This window comes from Macrobrachium nipponense, chromosome 42, assembly GCF_015104395.2.
Source record: "Macrobrachium nipponense isolate FS-2020 chromosome 42, ASM1510439v2, whole genome shotgun sequence".
In the NCBI taxonomy this organism is placed as follows: Eukaryota; Metazoa; Arthropoda; class Malacostraca; order Decapoda; family Palaemonidae; genus Macrobrachium; species Macrobrachium nipponense.
In genome coordinates, this window is record NC_061103.1 from 50,441,276 (window position 1) to 50,465,491 (window position 24,216).

Consider the following 24,216-nt stretch of genomic DNA (forward strand, 5'->3'; position numbering starts at 1 on the left):
GTGTGACCTTGCTCAGTAGCATGGTGCAGATGAAGCATCATTCGTGTGTCAGCTTCTTCTTCTTGGCATGGAGACAGAGCTGATAGATTCATTGGTTGGTTGCTGAGTTACAAGTTCAGCCTTTGTGGTAAGAAGATGATACCTTGCACCAGTGGTTTCTGTGGGCCAGTTGCTCACTGAGGAACTGAAACAGATGACCTTTGTTGTGAGACTCCTTCAGGAACTTCTGCCAGTCAACCCCCTTTGGTATAGGTATGTTAGCTGAGACTAGTTTGCTGACCTAGAGTTTCTCCTCTTCTGGCATGAGTCTGATTTGAGAATTGCATCTTGATATGTATCCAAACAGCATCTATTCTTGTAGTGTTGTTGGTCATCTGACTCTCCAGGAACGGTAGCAAGTGCTTCTGTGTGTACTCCTCCAAATACATTGGCACGGTGGATTTGACCATATTATGGTGGCTGACATATCACACACAACAGAGGCCTCTTTGGCTGCTGGAGAGAGACCAGGATCAGGCATGCCAGGAAGGCAGCTAAGAAGGGATGACTTTGTACCAGACATCAGTTTTCCCTGATCGGATAATGCAGGGGGCTCCCGGATTTTCGATTTTCGTTGTTTGAAGAAGTCATCTATGTTCAGCCTCAGGCCGTGCTTGTAGGGGCAGGAAAAGCTTGGTGATGATTGCTGTATTTGCCTTTGCTGATCCTAACTTGTTTGCACCCTTTTTTTAGATCAGCTGTGGCCGATTGGTGAATGTATACACATTGGCTCTTGGGATGACATCATATAAAGGCTCGATGCTTTTTTCAAGTCTGTCTCTTACAAATACTGAGAACATCTTCTTGCCAATTTTCGGAGCTTCCCTCAGGCTTTTTACAATCTCGCCAGTGTCCAATGTGACAAGCTCTGGAGCTGTCTCCTTGAAGGGATTGACAACTGTTCCCGTCCTTTATAAGATTGAGAAGGGCTTTGAGGTCTTGCAAGAACTTTTTCTGTTCAGCAACAGAGGATTCTGGATATCCAAGCTGACATCTTTGTTTGATACAGAGAGACTGGCATTTTCAAATTCCTCCATGATCCTCAGCACTTCAGGTTTGGAGAGCTCAATGACCTCTTTCTCCTCTCTTGCTGTCCATAGAGACCCTTGGTTTCACTATCTTCTTCAGGAATTTTTTTTGATGCTGTGTTCCTGGCTCTGATCAAGTGCCATAAAGGGAGAACTTGCCACTGCGTTCCACAACAAACTTTCCCTCTACAAAATGCTTCATGGACACTTGGGTTGGGGAATCTCTGGCAAACATGTCATGTCTCTCAAGAAGACAGACATCCAACAGGCATAGTTTTGTGTCCAAAAGCAGAGAGCCGTGGGCACAGGTCAGTGCAGGCATTGAGAGTTAGTGGCCAATCACCCAGTCGTTGACCTCATGCAAAGTGGCATATTATCAGAGTCAGGTAATTTTGAACTGTTCTCCAGTAGCAGGTGGTGGGAGCTTCCTTCTTTCCCACATTTCCATTGATTCATGTGGCTCATAATAACTCCCTTGGCAGTACTCAGTGTATGTTTGAACTTTGAGTATATGGAGCTATGTAAGTGTCAGCTGGTATAAAGACCTTTGCTAGGGAGAACATTTGCTCCCATCCAGATCCTGCCAACAGCTTTCCCCCATATTCTTGTGATGCCATTTCAATGTGCAGGAAACCCATTAGGTACACCATCTTGGATTCACCAACTTCATCTGGGAGACTATTTTTGACACTTCTGCTGGATATAGATGGGTCAAGTCCCCCACTATAACTGGAATCTGGCCATGGTTATAAAGTCAGTTGCCTTCATGGTTTACAAGCATTGAATGTTTCTGCATAGCCATAGAAGATGCCTTCTTAAAGAAGATAGGAAACATCCCAACTGTGGCATGTTGGTCTGACATCCGCTGCACTCTGGAGATGAGAAAAAAACCCTGAGTAAGTCCACTGGCTTTTCTTGCAACTCCCCATCCTTGTCAACTGACAGCATATAAAATGTTTCTAGCCATGCTTCTTCGGGGTGTGCTCCTGTTTGGCGATTTTCATCAAAGGTTGGCTTGGCCAATTCCTTCTCAGTCAAAGATAGGTTGATGTCATCAGCATATTCATCAACATAGGACACATTAGCATAATCATTGGGAGGGTGAGAGAGGAGATTCATTCAGGAAGATCCAGGCGGAGTGGTGGAGGGTCCTCACCCCATGTTGTCAGGAGTGAGATGGCTAGTCAGTATCATGGCAGTACCATGAAATTCACAGCGGCCTGTCTCATCCAAGTTATCCACTGCACTTGTCACAAAGACTCCCCTTTTATGTTGGCACTACAACCCATCCTCTGCCCAACGCTTGGACACTACTTTAGCAAAGTTCTTCCTCACACCCCCCATTACTCGATCACAAGAAACTGACATGCCCAGGGCATGGAAAGTGCTGATGTTTCCTTCTCTGTCGGTCATTAACATGAAGTTTGAAACCCCACATACTGGGGAAAAGGGAGTTTCTCTCTCTCTACGTTGATAGAGACTGAATGTCTGGCTGGTCTGCTTAATGGCATTAGTGCATATCATCTGAGAGATAGTGCAAGCCACTCTAATCTTGGAGTGTGGACTGGTCTTGATCATCTTGCAGTCATTCTGCTATTGAGCTTGATCCTTCAAGTAAGACATCTATGAGGGGTCAGAAGATACTGAGCAAATAGGCTTGGCAGACACTGAATTGAATGACCCATCAAAGGTATTTGTTGCAACAGAATGTACTTTCACAGCATGAGACCCACATCTACAATTTTCTCTGCTTCTGTCACTTGAAATCAAGCATATTTCTGCCAAAGCTGCACCAACTGTCTTCTATGGGAGATATACACTTCTTTACCCCCTCATTGTATGCTGACCTGTCAGATCCCAGTTTTGTAAGATGTTCCTTGAATCTACTAGGGTGAAACATTAAGACCAGTCCATTCAGAGCCAAGTGTCTGGATACGATCACATACATTTTTCTTAATGCTGAGAGCTTGTGAGGATAAGGAGAAGGGTTTGAACTTCACAAATGCCACAAGCTCAGCAATTACCAGAGGGTCATATGATTGCTGACAAGAAGAGCTCTTTGTTGTATTCTTGGCGTGGCACTTGCAGCCCGGCAGCAGCTTCTTCTTATTTTTGTATAACGTGTGTGATGATTATGAATGTCAGCAGCCTCGGCATCTTCCAGCATTGATAGCAGTATTCAGACGAGCATGTACCACCCAGTGTTTAGAATCTGTTGCCCATTTTGAGAAGATTTTTCCTGCAGTTTTGCACTCTGTGCCTCTCACGGTATATTGGTTCATCTCCATCCACTTCAAAAACTTTTCACAGCAGACATGGTGGGCAATGGCGATCTAGTGTTGCTTTAAAACTTGAATGTGTTTTTTTTTTTTTGGGGGGACTTACTAGTCTCTTCATTATCTGCTTGTTTTCTCTTGTTCATTTCTCCACTCAATCTTGTTATATCAGAAGAGTGACCGGCATCCATTATGATATTTTTTGCCGTATTTTTTTTTCAGCAAAGTTTGGGGCAATACCGGATCCATCATCAAAACATTCCAGGTTCACAACTGAGAGGTAAAGGCACATCATTTGCAAACAACAAAGTTTTGTTTTTCAAATCATTTACAAGTTATACGGACATCACAAAGTCTTTTCTTGACTCTCCTGACACAAACAACAAAGTGTTCCCAATCAGTACTTGCCTTGAATGAATTTTATAGTTTAAATATACTGGAGGAGCTATCTCAAACTCTAATGCTACAAATTCTTTGGTTTCAAGAATAATTTTTAGGGTCATTTTTTGTTCGAATTTCCTTTAAATTTGACCTTTGAACCTTTCAAAATGACCTTGAAACAGAACAGTGACATCAGAAATGGAATCCTTGTCCCCAAAAAGATTGGGAAAAATGGTATTACACATGGTTCTAGTGTAAATAGGAGCTAAGTACACTATATTAAGTTTTTTATCGGTGGTGGTCCATATTGAATTTTCATGTTTAGCACGATTATCTTAAATTCCCCTCCTTGCTATATGAGGAAAAGTGTTAAAAGCCCATTGAATGAAGCTTTCCACAAAGACCTTACACTCAAGATTGCTTTTTTGCTTGTTTTAATGAAGATGAAAGATTTCTGGGTGAGGATTTGCATGCTAGGGAAGGGATTTCAAGGGAAACTTTTTTTTCTTTCAATCAGGCAAAGCAATCTGATGTATGGCAAGAGAACATCAGAGTACAATTTCCCATTCCATTCTTATTCAAAATTCATGGATAAGGACTAAGATTTTCTTATGGGCCAATTGAAACCATTGAGTAGTATTTTATAAGCTAAATCATATAGACTTGATTTTTTGAGACTATTAATTACACCAATAGAAAGCACAAACTGGAAACCACCCTTTGTTGTTTTGCCCTGCAGCCAGGATCCTTAGAGTATGGGAGTAGTAATCACCTCCAATGACCAAGGAGGTCCAGTATTAACAAAACGGCTTTAGTTATAACTTTGATAAATAAAAATTTGGAGTTTCTGGAACAAAAATAAAAATTGTAACCTTTCAAGCATATCAGCTGAAGAATTGTTACAATGCATCCTACCCAAGCAGTACTCAGCTTAAGTAGTTGGAAAGGTTAGAATACTGTATATGTATATGTTTACTGTGTTGTTTTTCAGTTTTGCCTTGAACAAAAATCTCTTCACTGGAATGCCCTCTTTCTCAACCTGCTACTATAATTGCATTTTTGTTTGCTTTTGGCTGGCTTTAGGTCACTGGAATCAGAATGACAGACAGTCACATAAAGGTTCCTTTTGCAGTGATGTAACTTCTGAGAAAAAATATTGTATAAAATTTTTATCTCTTCTCATGAATAACCTTGTGTGTGATGATTCTGTTCACTGTAACCATTACAATCATTCAGAAGTAAAATAAGATATGATTGTTATGTAATTGTGGAACATGAAAATTCTTTTTATTTTTTTTTTCAGAGGTGAACAGACGTGATTATAGGGCATGGTATGGCCTAGGTCAGAACATATGAAATACTCAAACTTCCAGCTTACTGTTTGCACTACTTCAAGCAGGTTTGTTTAACCTTTCTCATTTTTGAATAGGGCTGTGATATTGGTACAATTGGGAGGGTTATGTATCATCAGCATTTTCCAATTAAAATAAAAGACTTAGTGATGTGATTTCAGATCATTATTATTTTTATTTTGAATTTAAACATTTTTTTAAAGCATTATTCAGTGTTTGCTGGTTTAACTCTTTCACATTTCATATAAAAAATTTCAAGCTTCTGGTCAGTAGTCAAAGGGCTTGCTTTTTCCTTTACTGTTAGCAATAATACCTGAATATCAAATTTAGTATGATGTGGCTTAAAATTTTACTATAACCCCATGTTTGGTTTTCTCTACCTTATCATCCTCTTTTCACACTTCAGTACTGTAATATGGAAGGGTTTCTCTTCTGGCCATTCTCTGGCTTCTGTGCCACTTATTGCAGCTAATATGAATGTAGCTATATTCAAATTGCATTGTGGTGTTTGCCTTCTTTTGGACCTTTTATGTCACTACTAAAGCAGCAATAATTTACACAATTATTATGTCAGGTTAAGATACTACTACTGTACTTAGATGATCTGCTTACTAATTAGGAATAGTAATGAAGAGAAACTGTTCGGGAGTTTGCAAGACAATAAAAATATAGGAAGCATAAGGTTATGAGGAATAGGGTAAAAGGAACCATGAAGATGAATAATTAATGTTCATAGGAGCATTGATTTGCATAGGTAAATACAACAAATGGTGGTAAGATGAGAAAAGAGGTTAGTCAGAATAGGTGAACAGATAAGTGGCTGGATATTGTTTGTGCAAAATATTTGCAAGAGACGTGGGAATTGTCTGTGGGGAGCCAAATTGGGATTGTATGAAGATTGTTGAGCCAGCTCTTCTGAGATGAACTGATTGTGTAGTATATGTGGCACAAGAAGAAAAATGAAAGGATACATGTGATAGATTGTGTGATTCAGAATTGTTAAGGATGGACAAGGAGAGGAGTATGCAGAAAGACTCCAGTTGGTTGCATGGTGGAGCATTGAAAAGGAAGGTCCATATGTGCAGAAATACAGGCAGTCCCTAGTTAATGGCATGGGGTTCCGTTCCTGGCTGAGCGCCTATTAACAAAAAATTGTTGATAACCACCTACCTATGCCAATAAGCTAGTTAATGATGTCATTAGCCAAGTGTTGTAAAACACCGAAACACTTAACTGATGCCGTTGATAAGGGGGACTGCCTTTAGCAAGTCTAGCAAACTGTAAAACTTAGAACTTTTCCAAGGTATTTGCCACAATATTAATCCAGTTACCATCTATTTGCTTGTGGTTTTCCTGGGAAGGAATTGGATGTTTTGGGCAGTTTCCCTTTCAAAAAATCTTGTCTAGGTCATAATGACTCCCATTGCCGCAAATTAATAGCAAATAGGATCTTAAGAAATGTTCTCATGGAACTATATCATGTCAGTGAGTCTGGATAGACAGAACAGAATCCCTCAGATCAAAATTTTTGAATTCAAGGGGTGGGTTTATGCCACCCTTAGAGCACATTACTCCAGTCATCCAGTGATCAGGCTCAAGCTGTGAGGAGATAAGAAAATATGATGACTCTATCAAATAAGTATTCAGTTCAATACCACCCCCGTGCTGTTTCTACCATCCAGACTTACAGAATAAGAGAAAAGATTGAAGAATTAAAGTTACAGATAACTCAGGCCTCCTCAGTTTTGCAATGATTCTCCTCATTTTGGACCCCGTAGGGGTGTAGCGCCGTCTGTGCACCTCATTTGGTGCAATGTAGGCATTACTTAAGGTTCTTTGCAGCATCCCTTCAGCTCCTAGCTGCACCTACTTTCATTCCTTTTTACTGTACCTCCGTTCATATTCTCTTTCTTCTAACTTACTGTCCACCCTCTCCTAACAATTGATTCATAGTGCAACTGCGAGTTTTCCTCCTGTAACACCTTTCAAAAACCTTTTACTGTCAATTTCTTTCTGTTTTCAGCGCTGATGGCCTTAGTTTTGCCCCAGTGCTTGGCATAATGCCAAAAAAATCTATATAAATCAAATCAAAATCCTCATTTTGGAGGCATAAAGTAAAACTCATTACAACTGAATAAAAATGTGCATATTTTGAAAAATGAGAAACGTTTTTTTTTTTATTTTGAAGAAAAAGCAGGATTGATAATACTTCACATCAACAGTAGTCAATAAAATCCCTTTTTGAGGAGAAGATCTCATCCATATTTATTGTTTAGGTATTTCCAGCAGTTAGAACTAGAGTGCACACTTTGCATTTCAAAAGAAAGTAGCTGGTAAGCCCCATTCTAAATAAAAAATATGCAATTTTGACAATGAGATGTAAGTATTGGTAGCAACAGATTGCCAATAGACAAGTTGTGCATGCAGGGAGACAAAGGCATTTCTCTTTGCAGGGCATCAAAAACTTGACATAAGACCAGCTGAGTGCATGAGTAGTGACATGCACAACACACCATTGCCTAACGTAACTTTCGCCAGAATAGGCTGAAATTGCAGTAAACAAATGTGTCCAGATGATTGTATGGAATTATTTAAGCATCTATTATAAGTCAAGTAGGTAAGCATGTGGAATGTGACAAAGGCAGCAGTGAGCCCCAGGTGCTGAATGTGCTGCTACTTGCTAGAAGTTTTTTTTTTTCGGTAGACCACAAAAGATCACAAGAGGACTGGATGACAGAGCATGTATCTTTGGCCAATAGCCTGCATCCAATATACTACATAAGCTATGTGCTGTGAATCCCCTTTTATGGGTAGGCTGATGAGTGTGTTGGTATTGTATATTCACAGTGAACCTTATGCTCAAGCATGCCACACACTGCTCATTACAGGTGTTGTTGCTGTAGATACTACACAAGCCAAATAAGTGTGGTAAATCATGTAGTCAAAAGTGAGACAGTATTTAGCACAGCGCCTGTTTCATGAAGAGACCATTGCATATGGAATCTGCCCATGGGTAGATAACTACCTGCTGTATGCCATTTATTACTATTGAGACAAGTGTGATAAATCATGTCACAATGAGACATGTTTGGGGAGCTGTTTGCTTCTTATTTCCAGAGAAGACAGGTATGTGGAGTGCTGCAAACTGTACCTACCGAGGTGAATGTGTTTCACTTGCATACTAGACAGTAAAAATTTCATCAATGCTTCATGGAATGTGGCTCATTCAGTGCAAATCCAGGTGTAGACCAACATGTCAGGCATGTTCCGGAAGCAAAATCCTGATTTAAGACAAAATAACGGATGAATACTCAGATAAAAGAGAAGACACCTGTCGTTGCACTTACCGAGTCTTGAAACTCGGATGAGAAAGAATGCCCTCTTTCCAAGACGTGCCACATTTGCTGCATGACCCAAAAACCGTGTAGTAAAAGCCTACGTTTCAGCCAGGTTGTAGCCTAAATATAATGAGCTTGAGAGGGGATAATCATCTCAAAGAGCCCAAAAGTGATGAATACATGGTTTTTGGTGCCTTTTAGTGATGTTGATGTCAGTGTTCATTGCTGCACGCAAAAAAAAAAGCACAAGTAGAGGAGGATATTAGCGAAATTAAAGAAACATCAGCAGCCTAACCCCCGGTAAGGAAGAATTATGTCATCTGTTAAATTCTCCTTAAAATTTGAGGTAAACTCTCCTCTGTCCAGTTATGGACGATGAAAACAGAATTTTTTTGTTTTTTTCTCACTGCTAACCACTTACAAGCTCCCACTGGCAGCCCTTGATTGCAGGGAATCTTGACAAGAAAAAAAAAAAACTGGTAAATCTAATTTTGTTTTTCAGATGATGTATTATAAGCACCATAGTACTTTAAATACGTATATAAATTCGTTGGCCATATACAGTGGTACCTCGACATACGAAAGGCTCAACTTACGAAAAACGTCGAGATACGAAAGCAAATTCGAAAAATTTTACAGCTCTACATACGAAAAGTTTTTTTCAAGATACGAAGGGTTGTTTTGCTGTAGTAAAAGTCCCGAGGATTTCGGCGGGGGCCCGGACCACCGAGAACAATTTTAAATAAAACTCCCCGCGCCACCAGCTGAGGTAAACTCGCCACCATCCTCCCGCTCTCCCATTGGTTCCTGATGCTAGTCACCCCATAAGATCCTGCTCTCCTATTGGTCAGCATCTACCCCCTTGTGCTTTAAGTATTCTATTGGTAAAAGGATGCTGTAAATTGAAAAAAACTTTATTATCATGGCAACACATTTAATAAAAAAAAAAAACAAACATTGGTAAAGTTAGAATAAAAAGAATAGGAAATGAATGGTTATTTTATACTGTTGGTAGTTTCAGTAGTTGAAGAGAGATAATGAAAATTTATGGCTTACTGTGTAAAGTGATTGCTTGGCGATCGTTGTTCGACACTCGTGTTTATTATAGTTGAATGGTTGCTTAAATAATTGTTTGAAATGAGTACATGCAATACATTTAATAAAAAAATTGTGAATTAGATATCATATATATAATAAATAAACAGACTGCCAACAAATGCGTATTTTTTAGAATTATTCTTCTGTTTTAAGATTTACGTTACGTATATTTTTCATTATAGCTGTCAGTAACTCGGTATCTCCATTAGGTAAGATAGAAATAAAGAATAGAAGTGAATGGTTATTATTAGACTGTTTGGTAGTTTCATTAGTTTGAAGAGAGATTACTAATGAAAATTTATGGCTTATGGCTTACTGTGTCCTAGGAAAAGTGGATTGCTTGGCGTTCGTTTTGTTATTTTTTTCTCGTAAGACGGTAAGAGCTGAATGGTAAACAATCGATTTGGAATGTTTTTTTTTTTTTTTTTTTTTTTTTTTTTGTGTATTATAGTTAATGATTAATTAATAATTATTTGAAATGACTACATACTGATTTATTTATACATTTTTATTGGCATATTCTAAGCTTGTTTTATCTTCTTAGGTTTAGATGTCAGAATCATAGACTAGGCTACGGTAGCAACCGCTAACATAGGCTAGGCTTATTGCTAAGGGACATACGCTTAAGTCCTAATATATGCAGTAAAATGGGGTTGAACATTACATGCAGTTGAATATTACTCAAGTATGTACAGTATTTTGCCTTTTTGGAGTCATATTTCTTCCGTCGGATTGGCGTCGTAACCCTAGAACATGTGTTTTAGGCCTGGAAATTATAATTACTGGGGTGTTTTTGGAGGGCTTGGAACGGATTAGCCATTTTACATGTAAAATGTGGTCCAAGATACGAAAACCTCATGATACGAAGGTGCCTCTGGAACGGATTAATTTCGTATCTTGAGGTACTACTGTATGTTAAATACCAGTATGGAAGGAAAAGTGTGACTTCAATATGATTGTTTATCCAGTCATTGTCTCCTTGGTCAGGAGATTGCTATAATTAGCAGTTTTTTCAATTTGTTAGCCACTTGCTCAGTGTGAAGTCAGCTGACTTACTCACACATAGTGATTCCCCGCTCTGCCAACAAGGAGTCAGAGGAATTTGTTTCTGGTGATTAGAATTTAATTTCTTGATATAATTTGGTTCAAATCCCACAATAAGCTGTAGGTCCCATTGCTAGCAACCAATTGGTTCCTAGCCACGTAAAAAAAAAAAAAATCTAATCCTTTGGGCCAGCCCTGGGAGAGCTGTTAAACAGCTCAGTGGTCTGTAAAACCAAGATATACTTAACTTAGCTCACACATAGTGCGTATGGTACTTTTGTATACGCACTGCATTATCCCTACCTGTATTGTTGAATCATTGCTGTATTAATAGCTCACAAGTTCCTCCTCAAAACTTTCATGGAAATAATTATACATACAAATGATGGGAAGAAAGAATAATAAAGATTTTCATGTGGCTGCTGCACCGGTTCTTGGGTATCAGGTGAGCTATACTACCAGTCTTTGTTAGCTTTAACGTTAAGTTGTCAGAGTCCCCTCAGCTCATCATTTAGGTGGAAATGCTGACTTGCTTCCTGTTTCATGTCTTGCAATCCGGTTGATTTGGAGCCCCTCTATCTCTTCCTTGACTGTGTTACACATCTTGGCGATTGGTTGGGTCTCATCACAAAGCTGAATGCAGATTTGATATCCTACATTAATACACAGGTCATGTGTCAACAGTTTTCTCTACATTTCCCACATTTTACACAATTGAGTTTTAGTTTAAAAATAAGCAATTCATAGAGATCTTTTTGTGAATTAACAATTTAGAAAATTATTTTTATTTTTGGTTAACTGTTACAGTGGTCCCCAATATTTGCAGGGGATGTGTACCATCTCTCTCTCCAAATCTCTCTCTCTCTCGATCATCGTCTCCATCTCTCCGCTCGTCTCTCTCTCATCTCTCTCTCTCTCTCTCTCTCTCTCCGCAGTAGTTGGAACCCTTATAAAAACGCTTAAAACATTTTATGATGATATTGATAAAAAAAAAAAAAAAAAAAAAAAAAAAAAAAAAAAAAAAAAAAAAAAAAAAACGAAATTTGTGGATATTTCCCATAGGAAAATACTGCGAATATGTGAATTTCCCACAAATAATGTGAGGAAATGTTCCAGGGAGAAATTCACGAATGCACAAGTCCGTGAATCTGGAGAACGCAAGTACAAAAGGGGGTGTCCACTGTATTATTATCAAGTAGTTGAACCAACCAAAAAACCCCACTGAACTACTGATTTAGCTCTTACACAGTGGCTCTGAGGATTTGTCTATTAATGATGAAGTCTACATTTTATTTATTAAATTACAGCTCCCTAAAATCCTATAAATATGTTTCATTTTTGAAAATGATGGCGAATCTGATAAGGATTTCTCAAACTTTGACTGGTTTCCAAATTTGACATTTGTTGGTTTCAAGTTATATTTTGGACATTCAACACCAAAATTTTTTTAACTGTTTTAGTGTTAATTGACAGTCTGTAGTTTAGTTGATTGGATCATATCGGTTTCGTTCATCAAAGTCCAAAAAATCATCAAATAACATAAGGTTTTTATAGCAAGGAATGGGGGAAGTAAAATCGCTACTATAGAAACATTCCACTGGAAACAGCCGCATAACAAAAAAGTTTTTATTATCTAGCCAGGGCTCCCAGCTTGAACAAAGGTTAAAAGATGGGCAGACGCTAAATAGTAAATACAATATACTATTTCTTGAATTGAATGTAGGTATCAGTTCAACATTGCATGGTAGAGTTTGTAAAGGTCAGTACAGGCAGTCCCCGGTTATCAGCGGGCTCGGTTCTTGGTGGTCCGGTTTTATGGTGCTTGTGTGTGTACACCATAAAATCAGCAATTTATGGCGCCATAAACGAGACAAGTTCCGATTATTGGCGTCGTAAGGCACCTTATGGTGCCATGATGTCCATAACTTGGTTATCAGCGTCATAAGCACCATAAATCACTGAGTTTCGGTTAATGGTCGGTGTTTGCTTATCGGCACAATCCTGGGTGAACAGAACCCCCACCGATAACCGGGGACTGCCTTTAGTTTGTTTACTATGACAGCAGATAATCACTAATCTGTGGATTCCCTTTTTGAACTTTGATGATTTCAGAAACCTTTGAAATAATTGCTGTCTTTCAGGCTCAGAAATTGCGACCAAATGATTCAAGAATGCTTGTAGCCCTTGGTGAAGAGCTATGAAAGATTAGAGAAATGGGATGAAGCCAAGAAATGTTTCCGCAAAGCACATAGTGTGGGTGACATTGAAGGTATCGCTCTGCTAAGGTTAGCCAAGTAAGTTATGAAGTCTTCTTTTTTTTTAGGTATAAAATGTACTACATTAATAATGGAAACTAAAAGGGGGGGAATTGTGTCAAAACTTTTGTCAGATAATCCTAGTAGCAGTATTTGTAAATCTGATTCCTTTTAAGTATTATTCACACATATGAGAAACCGTAATTTCAAATTGTGTTTCTCCTGATCTCCTTGCTTTATTTTTTATTATTAGTTTTTGCTGGTTTGGGTTCCATGTATATAGATATACTATTTTCTCCTGTGTAATTATATGCAAGTGTTTTCCAATTTTATTACATGCAGATTTTTCTTAGAAAAGAAACTCATACAATTTTTTTTTAGATGAGTACAGTATTCCCTCTACAGTGGTATTACTCTTAATTGCTGCATCACTGAACCAATTTGTGCTCACCTTTGTTACTGACCGGACATGAATGTTGTTTTACTAGGCTAGTCTTCATTTTTTTATCTTGAAGTTGCCCTTCCAAATTCATTGAATTAGGGTCTCCTTTGAAAAAACTGTTAGCCCAGCAAACCTCAACTTTATAATACAAATATGTAATGTAAAATTTCAATTTTTCTTTTCTTACCATTTTATAGAGACAAAAGATTCTGTGGTATGATAGCATTATTTTTTTATACTAAATGCTCTATTAGAAAAGTTATCAAAATTATGCAGTGCAATCCCAACTGAAAAATTTCTTTAATTTTTAAAATGCCATTTGTATGCCTGTGTAAGGATAGTCTATATTTGCTTTTTCCCTTCCATCCTACACTTTTATATGACTTAGCAATGTTTATAGTGATAAAAAAAATCTAATATACAGTTCTTGCCATGAAGTTGAGTAACTATTATATGTCAAACAAGAGAAACTCACACTTACAATCCGGCATCTATTAACTATATGGGATTATCATCATTATTTATTCAGCAAGTGGAGGTGGATTGTCAGGAGAGAGAGAGAGAGAGAGAAGAGAGAGAGAGAGAGAGAGGGAGAGAGAGAGAGAGAGAGAGAGAGAGAGAGAGAGAGAGAGATTAACCCTCCCTTTACGCCGAAGCCCTAAAAATCAAAACCTCTCCCGTATGCCGAGGCCGGTTTTGGAGTGAGCGCGGAAGGGGGAAAAAATAATTTTTTCAAAAAATCAGAGCGCGCTTAGTTTTGAAGATTAAGAGTTCTTTTTTGCTAATTTTTTGTCATTGCCTGAAGTTTTAGTATGCAACCATCAGAAATGAAAAATAATATTCATTATCATATGTATACAATGCGATATATGGTAGCAAAAAAAAAATTCATACATAATTTGTATTCCAAATCACGCTGTGCAAAAAACGATCAAAGCTAACGAGTTACTTTTTTTTTTTTCGTTGTATTGTACACTAAATTGCAATCATTTTGATATATAATAAAAACATTGTAAAACAATAAAAAGCAACACCGGAAAAATATTATCACAAAATGATGTACGAATTCGTAACGCGCGACGTAAAAAAAGTGTTATTTTTCAAAATTCACCGTGAATCTAAATATTGTTCTAGAGACTAACAATTTGTTTCAAAATGAAGACAAATGATTGACTATTATGATACTGCAAGAGTTTTAGATTAGAATTGCAGATTTCGACCATTTCGGACTAGTTAAAGTTGACCGAGAATGTCGAAATTTTTATATATATATATATTTTTTTTTATATGCACATATTTCGGAGATGGGAAAAGCTACAACCTTCAATTATTTTTTATTGTATTCTTCATGAATTTGCGCACATTTTGATATATGAAACACTATAAAACGGCTAATATGAAAAGGAGCAAATATTAGGATAATGCGATGTACGCATTTCGGAGACTTGCGGCCGCGAATCGGCGAGCGGAGGGAAGTTAAATTTATTTTTTAAAATTTACCATAAATCACAATATTGTTCTAGAGACTTCAAATTTGTTTCAAAAGGAAGATAGATAACTGAATATTACTAGGCTGTTTAAGTTTTAGCTTACAATTGCGTTTTCAACTATGTCCGGTAAGAGTCAAATTTGACCGAACGTGGTTTTTTTCTATTTATCCTGATTATATGCAAATATTTCAAAAAAAAGAGAAAAGCTACAACCTTTCAATCATTTTTAGTTGTATTCTACATGAAATTGCGCACATTTTCATATATAAAACTTTATGTAACAGATAATTTTAAATGGTGCAAACATTTCGACAATCGCACAAAAAAATTCTGATTTTTTCGGAAGAGTTACCGCGCGGGACATAAGGAAAATGTGTTTCATAAATTCACCATAAATCAAAATATTGTGCTAGAGACTTCCAATTTGTTGCAAAATGAAGATAAATGCTTGAATATTACTAGAATATAAGCGTTTTAGCTTACAATTGCGTTTTCGACCATTTTGGTAGAGTCAAATTTGACTGAAGGTTGAAATTTTGACATTTATCGTTAATTTTCTTTACGTCCGTGCGTAACTCTTCTTTCGAAAAATCATACGTGCGATTGTGGTAATGTTTGCACCATTTTAAAATTAGCCGTTACATAAAGTTTTATGTATGAAAATGTGCGTAATTTCATGTAGAATACAACAAAAAAATAATTGAAGGTTGTAGCTTTTCTCATTTTTGAAATATTTGCATATAAGTCACGATAAATAGAAAAAAAACACGTTCGGTCAACTTTGACTCTACCGAAATGGTCGAAAAACGCAATTGTAGCTAAAACTCTATAGTCTAGTAATATTCAGTCATTTATCTTCATCTTGAAACAAATTCGAAGTCTCTAGCAAAATATAGATTTATGGTGAATTTTAAAAATCTTTCCTTCCCTCCGCGCGCGGATTCTCCGCCACAAATCTCCGAAATGCCGTACGTACATTCTCGGAATATTTTCTCCGTTTCATATTAGGCATTTCATAGAGTTTTATATATGAAAATGTTCACAATTTCATGTAGAATAAAACGAAAAATATTTGAAGGTTGTAGCTTTTCTTATTTCCGAAATAATTGCATATAAAAAAAAATTATATATAAAACATTCGACATTCGGTCAACTTTAACTCGTCAGATATGGTCGAAAACTGCAATTGTAAGCTAATACTCTTACAGTATAGTAATATTCAATCATTTGTCTTCATTTTGAAAGAAATTGGAAGTCTCTAGGACAATATTTAGATTTATGGTGAATTTTTGAAAAAAAAAAATATTTGTTTACGTCTGCGCGTTACGAATTCATGCATTATTTGTGATAATATTTTCTCTGTGTTGCTTTTATCGTTTTACAATGTGTTATATACCAAAATGATCGCAATTTAGTGTAAATTACAACGAAAAAAAGTAACTTGTTACCTTTAACCGTTTTGCGCACAGCGCGATTTGAATACAATTATATATGAAATTTCGTTTTTTGCGCTATCATATATCACATTATTTATATATGATAATGATAATTTTTTTAATTTCTGATGGTTGCATCCTAAACTTCAGCCAATGACAAAAAAAAGGAGCCAAAAATGAACTCTTAATCTTGAAAACTAAGCGCGCTGTGATTTTTTGAAAAAAATATTTTTTCCGCTTCCGCGCTCACTCTGAAAAACACCTCCGGCACACGGGAGACAAATTTTTTTTTTTTAACCGCTTCGGCGTAAGAGGGTTAATTGGTATGATGTTGATTAGTTCTAGAATTCCCTTAGAACCACAGCTTGAAACAAACTCCTCCCACCCATTCCCTTTGTCATGTCCACAGTTTTGTTCAAACCCTTATGATTGGCTGTGCAGTAAATTCATTAAACACATTGATATGTTCTGGCAAGATATTCTTCCAGCATTTCTCAGGGTTGATAACTTTTATGACTTTTGATAACTTGTACAGAATCTCAGAATCTGCAATTTTGAAATCTTTCCATATCCAATGTTTATTTTTATTGGTCATCATCCATAGCCTTGATGATTCTTACCATCAAATATTTTCCAAGGAGCCTTAATTCTACTTATTACCCCGATCTAGAAGCTGGATTAGAAACATTGTGATGGGGCCAAGCGGACAGATTTGCTGCTGTCAGTGTTGAGCTCATGGTGACTAGGAAATTAGTTCAACATCCATTACATGTTAACTCTTGGGTAGTGATAGCTCAGGAGGTTGCCATAACTATAAAATATTATCTGAACAGGGTTTCTGTCAAATGGATTACAGGCAAATGATTAGTTTTTTGGAAATAACAAAATCTCTTGTTTTCTTGTGATCATCTCCCTCCCCTCCCTCAGTCAGTTTTCTTGTGATCATCTCCCCTCCCCCAGTCAGTTGCATATAACCACTATTCACTGAGGCTCAGAAGAACACATGTTGATGTGGGGAATTTGGCTTCTTTGTAGTGGAGGGTTACTCACAGTGATGAGTAACATGTCAAATGTAGAATTATTTTTTTATTTTATGTTGTCATTTAGAAACTAACTCATACTTTACAGGTTGTACAGTCGTTTAGGTGAAGGTGAACGTGCCAGTGTATTATATGAACGATACCTGCAAGAGACAGAAGATGCTGGTCTGAGTGAAGACAGAGGCCAGGCGTACCAGTTTCTTGCAAATCATTTTTTACAAAAAAACATTCTTGATTTGGCATATTGTTATGCACAGAAATGCACCTTATTTATGGAGGTGAGTTTTTCATTCTCATTTTTCTGCTAAATATTTAGTGTTATGGCTTTGTTATGTCTGCATGTTAGCAAATATACATAAAAGATTCAGCCTCACAAGTTAACATAGTTTTCACATAAAAATAAAATGTTTGAGGGTTTTAGACTAAAGACAAGTAATTACAAATGTTTAGGCAGTTCAGCAGCACCTAAAAAAATAATTAATCTTTTTAAATTATGTCATTTCAGACTAGGGAGAGTGGTAAAACAATGCTGAGAGAAATTGCTAATAGACGGCAGCACACTGAGCAGAATACTGTAAGTTTGACGTTTTTTCAGTGTTGTTCATGAAACAAGATTTATGCCTGTATGTGAAATCATTTATTTGTATTGTTTGGGTCTACAGTATGCTTGTATCAGCATTATGATTATGTATTAGTACTATAAAAAGAATTGCCTGCTTGCATCTGGGTAAGAAAGACTTTAATATAATTGTTTTTTTCTCTGCAGCAGGATGATTGTGGCAGCATCTTGGTGAGCAGAGTGAGATCAAGAGTAACTTTAGGTAATGAACGTTCTTCTTCTTCAAGATTACCCTCCCTGAACCTCACATACACACCATAACAGGATTTCAAACTAGAAACTTTTAAATTCTACTATTTCTTCTTATTCATTTCCAGCCAAATTATATTCTTGTGATAAAAAATGGTTATTTCATTCATCCTGCTTTTTTTTTCCCTAAACTCTTTGATAACATGTAAAAATTAATATTGTGTTTTTGAAGAATGCTCAAATATTGCAGCACAAATTTTGTAAATGAGCAGGTTTTTAATAACTGTTGTTTGAACAATGTTCAGATACTTTTGGAGGACAATTTTCAGGTACAGAAATGAAAAATATTGTGACTGGTCCTCTTACTGCATCTAAGCTTGGATAAATTTAAAGTTATCTTTATTTAAAAATTTCACAATATTGCATGATTCTCTGATTTAGTCAACTAAAGTTACAGAGGAGTGAAGGATTTAAGGCAGATGAAAGGTTTTTTCTACATCAATAAACATGTAAATGATAGCAATGTCCTATGTGCTAAGGATTTAATATGCAACACACTTACCACTTGTGAGAAAACTTAATACTAATGAATAGTCAGATGGAAATGGATATACAGTGGTACCTCCGTTTTATCGAAAGTTCCTTTTTTTCAAATAAAATATTCAAGAAAAAAAAAAAAATTTTGTTTTGTACTGTTTGTCAAACAAATACTACTCATACTTCTATTGACCGATTATCTGTTTATAGTTGTATTTGACGGCCTACTGCGTCCTAAAAGAACTGTATTAACATATTTCTCATTTACAATATGTTTAAATGAAAACCATATTTGACTAAATAAATAAAGAATAAAAGTATTTCAATATAAAATTTAGCATAAAGATGTACAAATTGTACACGCAGCTGATTTGAGACCGAGTGAGGGGAGCGTTGATATGCTGAGGAGAGAAGAGAGTTAAAATATATGCATTTAAAAGCAATAACAATTCACATAAAGGGAATTTCACAATAAATTTAACATAATGATAAATATAGAAACAATCAAATACAATAGGGACACAATAAAAAAAAAAAAAACTCCTATAATTCTAAGGAATAATGAATGAGTGATTTTAAGTTATCATGTGTCATGATATTGTTGAGAAGAGAAGACAGTAAATTCTTTACTAAATGTACGTAAAAGCAGTATCAATTAACATAAAAAATAAAATGGTATTTCACAATGAATCTAACGATGCTAAAAAATGAAAACAATCCAATGCAATATAGTAAAAAAAAACAAGGACGATAGAGAGGAGAGGAGGGAAGGAAGTATGGGTGTCTGCTTCCTACTGACTTACCAAGTAGATAAAATTTACTTTATTACCAACCTTGCCTACTGCGACCATTCCAGTTTCCTCAAAGACTTCCCGTCTCTCCTCCTCTACCTCCCAGCCGGCTGTGAGCCATTTTCACCAAACAGCGTAAATTGTACACAGGAAAAAATTTTGTCAAGAATTTTACTTCATATAATGTACCATTTTATTACATAACACTGTTAATTTAACTTCTAAACACATTAATAATAGAAAAAATGTGAAAAGAGTGACTTTTCGAGTTAGCTTGAATGAGTTATCCTGATTCCTTTTATTTCTTATTGGGATATTTGTTTCATATTTTGAACAAATCGTATTTTGAAGAGCCTTCTGGAACAGATTAAGTTCGAAGTCTGAGTTACTACTGTATAGAGTTTAGGCCAAAGCCCAGTGCTGGGACCTATGAGGTCATTTAATGGTGAAACAAATTGACGTGAAAAGGTGTAACAGGAGAAGAACCTCCCAGTTTCATTATGAATCAATTGTTAGCAGAGGGTGGAATGCAAGATGAAAGAGAATATGAACAGAAGTACAGTAAGAGCAATGAAAGGGGTTACAGCTAGTGGGCAAGGTCTACTGCAAAGAACCCTGAGTAATGCCTACAGTGCACCACATAGAATGGGAATTGGAATATAAAGATTACTTCACTCAGTGCTGAAAATAATGTTGAAGCAATTGTTAGGAGAGGGTGGAAAGTAAGATGGAAAAAGAATCCACCAAAAAGAATAAAGGAAAGGAGGTAATAGTAAAAGGAATGAAAGAAGTTGCAGCTAGGGACTGAAGGGATGATATAAAGAACCTTAAGTAATTCCCTTACAAGGAATATAGTCAGGTTCATGAATTAGTCTTATGCCAATTCTCTGGGATGTACACAACTGACATACATGCCAATGAAAGTGGAAACAATCAGTACATTAGTTGTAATGATTCAGTATAAATAAAAGGTTAAAAGGAAATTACCTTTAATATAACAATACATACCCATTCCATAGAGTTCTCTCAAACAGTTTTCATAGATGACAAGGAATTAACAAAAAATCTGCAAAGAAGCAGCTTTAAGATAATCAGCATTCTTACAATAGTTGAAACCATTTGTTCCTTATCATTATAGGGGTTTTTGCTAATATAATATGATTAGTACACATCTGCCACTGACCACAATCTCACCTATTCTTCATCCAACTACTTATCTATATTTACATGAAAATAAGAAAACTTCAATTCATCAGATGTGAATAGCAGTCTGGGCTAATTCATCCAATGTGCTCCTCTTGAAGAAGGTAATTACTTCCCAAATCCACCTCTGCATGCAGGGCTCTTTTCTACTTCTTTTGATCCTTCATCCCACTGAGCTGGTGTTTTTGCCTGTAAACAATTAAAATGACCATCAGCAGGTAAAGTATGCAAAACATAGATCTTTTACTTTGATAATGAAATGCCTTTCTTTTTCACAATGATATTGAAAAGTCTTTTCCTAACCTTCAAGCATCATCAAGGAAGCCTTTTATTACAAGTTCCTATTTACTGACTTTCACCAAGTAATGTTTGTAGCGGCTAATTCCCAAGGTCCTTGTACCAGGTAATGTGCACAGTGTGCCACTTGGACTTACTAAGTATCTTTAGTCCTTTTGTTTTATGAGTTTCCATTTTTCTTTCACATTTGTCCCCAATTCTCTTTAACCCTCCCTGTCATCCAAATCCAAGTGAGGAAAAAGATTTGTGCTACATTATACTATCAGTGCTGAACCTGATCTTCTGATACATAGTATGTTCGGCTTTCACTACCGAACCTGATCTCTTGTTGGACTTAATGTTCTCATAACAAAGTTTATATCCGTCTGGTACTGCTATGGCAGCTATTTTCTGAAAACACCCTTGCTGTGCCTCCCCTGAAAATACCCATGTTAAGAAATTATGAACTGTGTTCTGGTGAATGCATTACAAATAAAACTCCCAAAGATGACAAGTAAGCAACTGTGATGATGACCTATAGTCAACCCCCAGTATTCGCGTGGGATAGGGACCACAACGACCTGCAAATAGCTGAAATCCACAAATACATAAGACCCCTCTAAAAATGCTTATAACTGCCTATTTTAGTAGTTCAAACACCAAATTTACCTTTAAATATCCTGAAACACTTTAATATTTTAAAGTTATCTTATAGCATTACCCTTAATAATACTATATGGTTTACAGTTACGAGTGAATACTCATACAACTGTTACTCTCACCAAGGGGAAAATGAATCAGGTTATCCTTATCTTCAAGCAGGCACATTTCCTTTCATATACTATTCAAGCCTTACCATTTTCTTTTAGTGTATACAGTAGATAAAGGTAATATTGGTGAATTCTCAAGTAGTACAGGAACAGTTAAATACTGTGCCTAAATATTTAAATATGCATTGAAAAGAATGAAAAATCTGCGAATAGGTGAATCTATAGTTTTGGATATGTCTTGAAATCAAATTATGATTCAATACTCTAACAGTCTATTTGTAACAAGAAAAACTGATATTGAATTCCCATTTTCAAATCATATAAAAGGCTGTTCTTAGGAGTTTTACAAAAGTTTACTACTAAGTGAATACCCAACAAAAGAGATGTCTAAAAGGCTTCAAGACCAATGAGTAGTTGATATACAACAACCATTAATATAAATCTAGTACCTTTTAAGACATTAAAGAAATTACTTGATTGAAAATCAAAGTAATTAACAATTTATTGTATTACAATAACTTTCATTGGGCAATAACCATAAAGTAATAAAAATAAATAAAACCCAACTAATAGTCCAAATAAACATTCAAGATTTATAATGAAAGCTCAAGTTCAAACATGAAAGTACGTATTTTGACAAAAAAAAAAAAAAATTATATATATATTTCATATATGTCAGTAAATTTCTCAGACAAAAGTACATTGCTAATTTCTGCTACTTACAACTATAGAAAGAGCATGAACTTTAGAGCTCAATTCTTCACTAAGCACTTCATTCACCAGTCTATGTCGCTGAAAGTAAAAAGTGCATTTACCTTGAATAATAAGATTTTAAAAAACCATGAAATTCTGGCCTATTTCTTTAAACATTCTAAACTTATGTTTCACAGAATACAAACCAATGTCTTGATAGAAGCTAATTATATGAGTACAGTATTCGAAAAATAAGAATGACCAAAAACTGCCATAGATATAATTTATTATTCTCCGTATATGAGGATCCAGGATCCAAAAGCTAGGTTCATCAACCTACACTAAACATGGTTTTCTTTGCTCTCTGTCAGGTTTATTTCTGTGTCCAATTTAAGCAGAAAGAAGGGGCTTCAATATATAATAAGCTAATAATTCATATGAAATAAGTCCATCTTTTTGACTTCTACAGAATTAAAAAAACTTTGCTGCCTCGCTGAGGCTCAATACTAAAGGAAAAAAAAAAACAGGCTTTAACTGGAAAACCTATTTTTGGTAGTCGTCGTTGACTCCTCAAAGAGTTACTTTTTTCATGTTCTATCCAGAGCTCCATGGTGACCAGACCAATGTCAAAGAATTCTCTTTTAGCTGGTCTTGTGCCATAATGATAAACATTATAACGCGATAGAGTATAAATACTCAGGATAAGAGAGCACTTTCTCTTATCTTCAGCAAATGCTTAACCCAGTTTACTCAAGTCAAAAAATGCAAGGAGAAGAAGTGGCTATGCACACATACGTGGTCACTTTGTTGATATACAACCAAAAATGGACCAAGAAGCCATTAGTTCTGTTGGTCAATGCAGGATGACCCCTTACCCAAATCCCATGTCTCCATCAGGGAAGTGGGAGGGTTTTGAGAACTCAACAGCAACTACCAAAAACAGGAAAACCTCAGCAAGGAAAAAAGGAAAAAAAGGGGGGATTTCACTGGCGACACGGCTTCCTCGCCCAGGGAAATAGATTTTTCCTACGTCAAAATCCCTTTTCTGGGCTCAGCCGTGTCGCTCCGTGAAATTGTACCAGAGCAAACACCAAGCTATACTATCCTGAAAGGAAAAAATCATATTAATGAAATCAAAGGAAATAATAAAATAGTTTAGAATTGGAAAAAATACAATTTATTTACAAAATATACTATATAGCCAAAAACATGTGGCAACATTTGCAACAAGTCACATACATAATAAAATAATACAGATAATTTGTATGTACGTAAAACTATACACGATTATACACTTATTCTAATAGCTAATGCATTTGCTGAGGTAGGTAAAATGCTAATGAGGCTGGCATAATTGAAAAGATTCATATGACACAAGGACGGTACTATAATGATGTAGCAGTGGGAGACACTGGCCTCCCTGCAGCTATTGCATGATATTTAAGATCCTCTAAAGACTTAAGGTAGTGCTTTTTGAAAACCAAGGGTGACTTCCAACCAGTATACTTCTTCAGATCATCAAAGTCCATATATTTGAAGAAGTTAACAGAAGTTGCTATTGCCCGAATGTCATGCACCTTGGGGAATGACCCTGGGCTGGCTTTCTTGATAAAAATATAAAATCTGCTGCCTAATGCCTTTTAGAGATAGTGTACCACCATCTTTTCTAATGAAAAGGGGGCCTTCGGAATAGGTAGACGTCCTAGATAAATAGTCCTTAAGAGTTTTAACAGGACATAACGATGGATCCTGCGGAAGCGGGACAATCTTCCATGGAGACCCACCTCATCAAGGGATCTTCATTCTTAGCTAGAAATTGCTTATTTGGCGAAAGCAACACGTCCCCCGAGGAAAGGAACTCAATATGCGCTTCATCTCTAGATAAAGATGACAGTTCTGATATTCTGGCACCTGAAGCT

General features: G+C 36.3%; 1 long non-coding RNA gene and 1 pseudogene across 1 annotated transcript; one reads left to right on the plus strand and one right to left on the minus strand.

Moving 5' to 3' along the window:
- The first annotated feature begins 5,043 nt into the window (after positions 1-5,043).
- Positions 5,044-18,155, plus strand: LOC135213460 (uncharacterized). The gene is made up of 5 exons (XR_010314136.1): positions 5,044-5,123; positions 12,698-12,850; positions 17,308-17,497; positions 17,725-17,793; positions 17,986-18,155. It is a non-coding gene; the product is annotated as an uncharacterized LOC135213460 (long non-coding RNA).
- A 2,243-nt stretch (positions 18,156-20,398) lies between these two features.
- Positions 20,399-24,216, minus strand: part of LOC135213377 (bolA-like protein DDB_G0274169) — a 126,259-nt pseudogene continuing 122,441 nt past the window's right edge.